The sequence below is a fragment of the Pseudonaja textilis genome, chromosome 12 (genome assembly GCF_049901715.1).
Source record: "Pseudonaja textilis isolate UNSWEBS1 chromosome 12, rPseTex1.2, whole genome shotgun sequence".
In the NCBI taxonomy this organism is placed as follows: domain Eukaryota; kingdom Metazoa; phylum Chordata; class Lepidosauria; order Squamata; family Elapidae; genus Pseudonaja; species Pseudonaja textilis.
The window spans coordinates 5,193,610-5,203,182 of NC_142001.1; the positions used below are offsets into that span (position 1 = coordinate 5,193,610).

General features: G+C 45.1%; 1 long non-coding RNA gene across 1 annotated transcript; it reads right to left on the reverse strand.

The window, feature by feature from the left end:
* Positions 1 to 315: 315 nt before the first annotated feature.
* On the reverse strand, positions 316 to 4,779 carry LOC148124766 (uncharacterized). Its single transcript, XR_015745046.1, has 3 exons — positions 4,480 to 4,779; positions 2,867 to 2,972; positions 316 to 1,479 (listed from the first exon to the last, which is right to left on the reverse strand). It is a non-coding gene; the product is annotated as an uncharacterized LOC148124766 (long non-coding RNA).
* Positions 4,780 to 9,573: the final 4,794 nt, after the last annotated feature.

A 9,573-nucleotide genomic window follows, 5' to 3' on the forward strand; every position in this document is an offset into this window, starting at 1 on the left:
ACCAGCTCACTAGAAGAACTTTCTATCCTGCAGCATCCACCGTCTTTGCTCACGGACCAGGCTGGCTGCGATTTAGGACGCTCACAGTCCAAGGGATCCGTCTGAATCTGGAGATCCTAACAAGGATCTTGAGGCAGCTTATGACCAACAATTTTTTGAATTAATCTTCATTTTGTCATCTCCCTCAAGCCTCCCGCAGAACTACACTTTAAGGAATAATACCAGTGATAATGGGGGTGATGAGCCATAAAATTTAAGTATATCATAAAAAAAAAACCTGCAACACTATACTTAGAAGGGGATCAGAAATTTCAGTTGTTAAAATTTTAAAAAAGTTTAAGAAGTTGCTAAGATAAACGTTACAGTTCCAACTTAAAAAATGTTAAAACCAATATTGAATGGCTTTTAATGTATTTCTTTTTAAAACGTTCTTGTTTCACAACCAGCACTATATGGTAGACATCAATCTAGAGAAGGAATTTCATAGCTGAGAAGCCACCACCACAAAGTTATTTTTTCGGAATAGTTTTGTTTGGAGGGGACCCTCAGAATAAGGTATTTGGTGCAGAGAGGTGTCGATGGGATCAGATAGACAATTCGGTAGTTTGGCTCCAGAGCTCTGGAGCGTTTTGTTCTGGGCCAAGAAGCAGACAGAAACATGGTCCAGACAACATAGCACTACCACAAAATGACCCAGTGTCCAGGACTTCAATCTCAGTTCAACATTTCTAGAAGGTTTTCCAAAACCACCTGCTCAGTTGTGGGATTCAATCTTGGGCGTGGTTTGGTGGGCGTGGCAGGGGAAGGAGTCTGTAAAATCTCCAGCCAGAGGTGGGATTTGCCGGGTCTCCAAACTACTCAAAATTTCAACTACCGGTTCTCCAGAACTGGCCAGAACCTGCTGAATTCACCACCTCTGCCCCTGCTTTACAAACCCAAAAATAGCCCAGATGAAGAGCTGCTCAGGAATCTGGACAGCTTCAGCAGATGGACATCTCTGTCCAGTTGAAGTGGCAAGGCTGGCCAGCACAGAACTTGGAGACACGTCATAAATCAAGGGAGCTCAAATAAAGTTGCCCGTGAAGTTAAGAGGCGAATAGCCCTCCATTTGCTGGCTGACTAGCTGGTGTCTCCTTTTCATGCGCGCCGAGAGTTCAGAGCCCAATCATGCAGATGGACTGTGGCCAGCCAAGAGCATCGTCAGCCCAGATCCCCGTAAGCGTTTGCGCTTCTCCCTGAAGACTCAATCCTGTTATTTTTCATTTTTGTTGGTGGAGATCACTGGGAACATCTTGTTTCCTGATGCCTAACATCCCTCCGTTTGCAGGGGGAGAGGGCAAGCACTTGTATTTTTCTGCATTTATAAAGCTATTTTGGATATGAGGCCTGGCAAAGAGACGATTTTCCAGCTAATACTTCTATTTGATTTGGCAGCAGGCAGCCTGAGTAGAATTGCTTTTGTTTTAGAAGCTGTCGCCCCTATGAGATTAAAACAACAACAATATGTGATTTATTAATCTTTCAGGGATTTCTTCCCTCTCCCTGACTAGAGCATCTGGACTCAGCTTGCTCGTTGATGAGAGCATTAATGTAATAAATAATAAGCATTAATATAATAAATGATAAATCAATTTCAGGGTTGGCTGACTTCTAGGTGAGGCCTCATCCCAACAGTCTCTTTTAATAGCAATACTTTGGATCTGAAACATTATTTAAACCAGTTGTTTCTCAACCTTAGCAACTTTGAGGTGTTGGACTTCAACTCCCAGAATTCCCCAACTAGGGTGCTAGGGAATTCTGCTAGTTGAACTCCAGATGGGCTGATTGGGGAATTCTGGGAGTTGAAGTCCACACATCTTAAAGTTGCCAAGTTTGAGTCAGTTATTATTTGTTCAGTGTCTGTATGAAGGATTTTGGGATGCAGAAGGCAGGACAGTTTGCAACCGGGAACCAGTGTCCCCCTGCCCTCCCTCCCACCCTCGGAGATTTGATCCAAAGTTGCCTGGCTACTAAAAAAAGAAAAAATGGAAGAGACATCAGTGTCCTGCATCTCATTTCTGACTTTGGATCATGTCTTGCCTGATTTCCAGGATAAACATAGCGATGAGAGCATGAGTTTGAACTTTAAATCAGCACCCACCAGAGGTTCCACGAGGGATTTTGAAAAGTCAAGATGGCGGCCATGATGGTGTGGTTGAATCCAGACCTTTTAAATACACGCGTTTCAACTGTGTGGTTGTCTCTGGCAGTCTGTGTGATTTGAACTTCAGCCTCCCCGGTCATAGCCCAGGTCCTTGCAACCCATTATCCGTGAACTCTGTTTCAGGGTTCCTTTTGAACTGAGTTGCAAATCGCAGAGGGATATTGACCTTATTCTGTTGCTTAATATTTGAGCATAATTAATGAGTAATGGAGAGAGAGACAGAGAGAGAGGGAGGGAGGGAAGGAGGAAGAGTACAATGGTACAATTCTTGCTTTTGGGACACTGCGGAACGTTAAAAATTAGGCTTCCAACCTGCTGAGGGGATTTCCAGGCTAAAGATGGTCTCCGGCTGCAGGAGATCATCTCCACCATGCAGAAGGGGCCTGGGGTGGGACAGGCCACCTTGTTCTGCATTGAGCAAAGTGAAAGCCCGCAGCCCTGCCTGGGCCCTTCCCAGGGCTCTGTGCTGGAGGAGAGGCACCAGGAGCCAAAGGTCAGTGGTTGCAGGCAAGTTCAACCATCCGGCAAGCGGCCTATCTTTGAACATCCCTTGCAGACCTCAGTTGTCTCTGGCAGAGGATGAAGCAAAACGGAGTGAAAACTAGGTATTTGGACGAACACTTGATCTACCCGTCTTGTGTGGCTTTTCCCCCTCATACTTACTTCCAAAATTTGGACAGCAAGGTCATCGTTGCAGACAAATCTTTGGCGGAATTCTCCCACGTAATATGTTTCTAAGCAAATGGTTCAAGTTCAGAACGGATCCCCTCTGCCAAAGAATTGTTTTTTTCAGTCAGGCTGCACACACACAAAAGGCGAGCCAAGACTTTTGGCACAAATCATGTATGTGCGGATGGGTGAGCTTCCTTTTACAGCCAAAAGGAAAGATTAGACACAGGCCATTCTCTAAGATTTTCCATTGGGTTACCTTGCAAAACATTTAAACCAGCCAATCAGTTCCTTCAGTTCAAAGGACGTGATGAGAACAGGAGGGAAACGGAGGAGCCGCCCTCCTCCTCCTCCTCTCCTCCTCCTCCTCCTCCTCCTCATGCTCCCCAGGCATTTTGGGATTACAATGCACATCATTCCCAGAAGAGATGAGCATGGGAACTGCCTGTGATGCTCAGACTCCAGTACAATCACGTTGATCAAAGATCTTGTCTTTTGTGTTCTACGAATTACGTTAGCCAAAGGCATTTGTGGACAGGGGGTCAAAGGCATCAGGAAAGCATCCACACTCAAGTGACAGTAGGGCCTCCATCAGGTGGCTGTGGCTGCCATTTTACTTTCTCAATTCTCCCACGGATGGACCTGATATTGGTTCAGCTCATGGCTGGTGCCAAATCTCATCTGCCTTCATTGTGATGAAGATCTCAGATGTTTCTGGAGAGCATTTTATCAGGTTCAGAGCTAAATCCAGAGCCAGCCCTTTGAGTGATCCACCTAAGGTAGCAAATTCTACAGGGTTAGGAATGCCGATAAGGCAATGAAGTCTGTTGATAAGTGCCCACTCCTAAGTGGGCACTCCTAAGCCTCTACTCCTAAGCTTGCCTATGGCTGTTCTATCTGGGTGGAGATAGATTCTGCTGCCAGCCTCTGATGTGGGTCTTGTCCTTTGTCTGCAGCAGCTGGACATGTGGGTCTAGCTCTACTTTGGCCTGACCTACAGCAGCACAGCCTGTTTCCCTTCACGCTAGCAGAGAACTACAAGGGGGAATGTCCAGTTCCTTGCTATCTTCTCCTTTCTTTGGGGACAGTTCCTACTCTTACGCCCAAGGACCAGCTGGAATGTCCTGGTTTGGTAGAAGCATGGCCCAAAAAGCTAGGATCAGATTTCAGAGAAAGTAACAAGGGTTTTACCTGTCCAGCATCTTTGTCTCATTTTAGGCCTAGCTCCTGTAACATTGGCAAGCTGTTGACCAACCCACCAGCCCTGTTTTCCAAGAAGGAACAAACTCTATCCAGGACACCTTCCTCTTTAATAATTGGTTGCTTCCTTCCACATGTCTTTTAAGGTCTCAAAGCCGCTTTCCTCCAAAGGAAGAACCTTAGGAGAGAGTGTGGTGGAATACTTCAGTATAAATTAGCTGGCCAAAGCTAGCTAATTTGTCCCCAAAGCCTGCTTCAGAACTGGCAGCCAGCTGTGGGTGCAAATGAGATGCTGCTCTGGGACTCCTTTTTTCCTTCCAATCAGTCTAAAGCAGAGAAAGTCTTTGCATGAACAGAGCTGGAACTTCCAGTCATCCCTAAGGCTGAGATGGGACCAAGAGACTCACCTGCTGAGAGCGATGCCTGTTCAGTCTCTGCATGATCACCTGAGAAGAACAAGGACTTGCGCACAAAAATCAGGGGAAACGGTCACTCCCGTGCACGCATTGTCCGAAATGTCCCTTCTGAGGTGTGAGAATGAGGCAGGCAGCCAGTTTTCTTTCTCTGCTGTTTCTGCATGCCTGAATTGTGAGTCTGAAATTTCTGTCAAGCTCCTGAGGGCGATAAAATACTACAAGATTCTGCTATGATGTCAAATAATTTCTGTAATAACCTCAGAACATTTGCAGTTTTTCTTAGTCTGTCTGTGTTTGCTTTGTTTCATTAAACAACAGAGGTAACTGTAAGGGTACATTTATTGGCAAAATTAGCTTCAAACCACCTGCTTCTCTGGGTTTCGTTTGCTTTTCTTTATTGTTTTTATTTTTGTGCCAGTGAGCTAGACTTTGCTGTTACCTTTTAGACAGAAGACTAGAAGGGATATTAAAGAAGCAGGCTGAAAACATCAGAATGATTTTCTCATTCTGTCACAACCAGCTCAGATGGGATATATAAAACCTCCTAGCCATTTAAGTTCAAGTTATAATCTATCTATCTTCCTTCCTTCCTTCCTTCCTTCCTTCCTTCCTTCCTTCCTTCCTTCCTTCCTTCCTTCCTTCCTTCCTTCCTTCCCCCTTTTGTATATCTCTTCTCTTCACAGGAATCCAGTGCATAAGAACCATCTCCAGCAAAGGTTAAAACCAATACATAGAAAAATTAAAACACAACCTTAAAACTTGTCCACTGAATTGTCAAATAAACTCATCAGAAGAACTATGGGAAGAGCTTCTCTAGAAGATCATTGGGCAAGAGATTGGACATGACCTCTAGGATCCCTTTCAGACCTATGATTTTTTATGAATCTATGAATATTAACGATTTTGCAATTATTCAGTCCTTAATTAATACCATTTTTCTCTCAATGCCAAGGAAAGAAAAGGAATAGAAGCCTTATTTTTCAAAAGTGATAATGTGCTTTGCACTCAGTTTATGACAGTATTCTTGGGAGAACTTCACTATGCATTCCTCTCAAATATATGTGTTTTTGAAAATATCTTTCCCTACTTTATCTTATTTTAAACTTGTGAGGTTACTTAGATCGTCAGGAGAATCCATTCTGAAGAGGGCAGAAGCTAAACTGTCGGGCACCTAGGAAGGTCTTCTCCTGGTCTCAGGCTTGAGTGAGGCCTCCAAAAGGTCACTTCTGCTCCCAACGTCCAGGAAGAAGAAGCCCAAAATGCACCTCTTTTGCCCAATGTTTAGTTGTGAACTGACCTGTGCACTGTTTCCATTCCAATTTATAACTTGTGTTTTTAATTTGTAACCCTGAGGGTGATGTGGTCACTTGGGAAGGCTGTGAGTGAAGTCAATAGCTTATTTTTGTGTTGAAAAATGGAGGATTATTTTTAACCCTTATTTTAGTCAGTGAAATGGGAGATTAGAAATGTAAATCAAATTAAATTCTTTGACATTGAGAGAGAACTTGTGGTCCTCTCAAAGCAAACAAGTCAACGGAGCAGAAAATGGGGTGAACCAGGAGTGAATCTGGATCGGTTTCTATATTTCAAATATGAACCATATAATGAGTAGTATTTTTCCCCCCAAACAAAATGTATTCAGAATGAGTATGAACATTTCTCAAATTATAACTGTTTTACCAAGGAAGCCTAAAGAAAAGCTTACGTGACCTCTTTATTATTGTTATCGTTAACCTGGCTTAAACGTGATGCTTCTTCCATCCCCAAAGTGTTTTTATCACTTTAATGAGGAACTTCAGTGCTTCAAGTGAATAAACGTCACACCCCGCGAGCAGGAGAGTTTGGGGAGTAGCTTTTAAGGCTGCAGGAATACAGGAGCCCTCATGGGCGCACTTGGCCCCCAAATGCCCATTGCTAAGAGGTTTTTGCCCCGTTTTACAACTTTTCCTGCCACCGTTGCTAAGTGAATCACTGCAATTGTTCCGTTAGTAATACAGTTGTTAAGTAAATGTATTTAATAATTTTTAATGGTTAGGCCTGCTAACTTTACTTCACAGACAGACAGACAGACAGACGGATATATATATATATATATATATATATATATATATATATATACACACACACACACACACACACACACACACACACACACGTACACAATACAGAAGCCTGATGATGGCAGATGAGATTCTGCTGAAACGTTACAATTTTAAAAGCACAACTACAATGACGTGAGAAAATACCTGAATATATATATATATATATGTTGTGACTGGAAGGGTTGAGCCTGCTGTGAGTTTTGAATCTGATGTATCAGAGGACACAGATGTGAGCCAGGAGGATGAGAGAGTGTCGGAGACACGATCATCTCCAGAACCTTCCACTTCATTCATACCTCAGGTGTCAGCAGCTGATCCACAGAACGTGCCAGAGGCTTCGAGTGATGATGAGACTGACGGATGTTGGCTTGATGCTAGGACTAGAAGAAGATTGAAACGTCAATCACAACCTGAAAGGAGACGTCAAGCCAGAAATTAATTAGAGAGACTGACACGCCCCTCCAGGGGATATAAGGAGGCGTGCTGGCTCTTAAGCTTTGTTCGAAGCAAAGTGTCTTTTGGTTTGGAGAATGCGTCTGACTCTCTCGGCTGCAGTGTCTTGATTTATGGTCAGTTCGGACTTGCCAGACAGATTCTAGGAAGACTGCCAAGGACTGTGTAGACAGAAGCAGTTAACTGTGCCCTGTCTGGGTTGGACTGTTTGAGCATTTGAACTTTGGAACTTTGGATTCTCACCTGTGGATACAGGTGAGACAGAACATATATATATACATACATACATACATACACACACACACACACAGAGCAGACACTTCTCCATTGAAGCATTGCAGTATAGGTAGTTCTCAACTTACAGTCATTTGTTTAGTAACCATTTGAAGTTATGACTGTTTTTCATGCTTACAACTGTTGCAGGGTCTCTCAGGTCAGACAATCAAATTTCAGATGCTGGACAACCGGCTCATGTTTATGACGGACACAAATGTCGCAGAATCGTGTGATCCCATTTTGGGAGCTTCTGAGCAAATTCAACGGGGCAGCCAGATTCCCTTAAGCACCACCTTACTAACTTCACAGCAGCAGTAAGAAAGGTCATAAAATGGGGCAAAATTCATTTAGTAACCACCTCACTTAGCAAAAGAAATTTTGGGCTCAACTGTGGTCCTAAGTCAAGGAATACAAGCCAATCGAGGAAACTTGAGTTGGGCCGTGTTCTCTCTCCCTCCGCCAAGGGTTGCCCTGGTTAGAAGAAATGTGCCAATGTGAAGAGTGAGGAGATCCCCACAATATCGACTCCCTTCACACCCTCAGCTTGGACAACAAGGCAGCCGGGGTTGCTTGTCTCAGGTCAGAGGAGCAAACACACTCAAGTGCATTGGACATTCATCCAATTGAGCAGTATAAGCAATCAGGGAAACCACACACACGTGTATTTGTGCCTGTGAACATGCTAAGCCTAATGTTAGGTAACTAGCTAAAGTGCACCAGAATCAATGAGTGGTGGAAAATGGCCACACATCGTCTCTCTTTGGAATAAAATGGCGTCCATTTTCTCATCAAGGTATGAATCCCCTCCCCCGCCCCATTGTGCCAAGGGAACTGTGGATAGACAGTCAACCCTCAGACAGGAGCGTCTTGCTCTTTGTTTGTGGGTTGGGACAGTGTGGAGATATCAGCTTCCTACCTCCCCAGTTCAGGCATTTCCCAGAACCCAAGAGGACCACTTGATTGACACACAAGACACAGAAGTGGTGAACGTCCTTTGGAGGCTATCGCCGCCGCCTCCTCCTCCTTCCCAGAAATGGAGTGATCTCCCTGGGGGCTTCTTGTGATCCTTGACTCCCTCTCCAGCTTCTCACAACTTGCAGGGTCAGCATCCCCTTTGTGGCAATGGCCCCTCCTCTGTCAGCCAGCCACACCTGTGGACCGCCTTGCCCTTGAATCCGCCTGTCGTCCCAAATGGCTGTGAGGCAGACCCCTTCCCAGCTCGGCCTTTGCACATTCCACACAATCTTGGCCTCGGCTCCGACTGGCTTCCCAGCCCCAGACATGCGTGGCTCTGAAAGAAGCTCACAAGGCAGGAAATGAATGTGCCCTACCTTCAGATGGGGCCCCTGTTTCTTGAGGGAGCGTAAAGTGCAATTGAGCATGCCAATTCCTGGGTCGCATTCGGCCTTTGACTGGCCTCCCAGATGAGCTGCAAGGAATTTAATGATGGGTTTCCAAGACTTTCGATATGTGGATTCATGTTCTCTTCTGGAGTAAAGGCAGGAGACATAACTCATCACTACCAACATGCGCGCAGATGCAACACACTCACACAGGCCCATGTTCTCTGTCAGCTTCCACATTTGTGGGCCACATTCCACTGTGCAACGAGGGATGGCAGAGTTAATATTCACAGCAGGTCTATGTGGATTTTGGATATATTTCTACTCTATTTGGACATTGGATTTTCCCCCGCTAGGGCCAACAGAGCTACATATATTTTTCATGAGTAATATTTACATTCAGCATTTCTGCTCCCCACTTTCTGCAGTCAGAGATCAGAATGTACCCTGTAGTTAACAGACTTTACAGGAAGTTCCTTCATGCTGTCATTTTTTGCTAGAGTCGTAGACAAGGAAGGCAGGTGGTCCCTGAGCTAGGATTACATCCCACCTGCCCTTAGCCATGGTACAGACATGCTCTATCCACCTTCCACATCCCCATGGAGCTGCCTTCAACCCATGAACGGGATGGATTCAAACTGTCCTCAGCTGTAGTAGTCTTCTTAATTCACCCCCACCCCCGCACAAGGTGAGTCAGCCTCTGTAGGGTGTGTCAAGCACCACCTTGGAGGAAAGTCAAGGGCCGTGACTGGCCAGAGAGGCCCTTGAGGTGGGAGGAAGGTCTACAGTCTGGAGCACACGTTTCTTGCGGGTCTCATTTTTTTGCCAGTCCGAGATGGGCGGAGAGAGTGACCCATGAAGGGGAATGGCCCTGGATGTCTTGACTTGCAGGCGAAGTAGGGTTAGGTCAA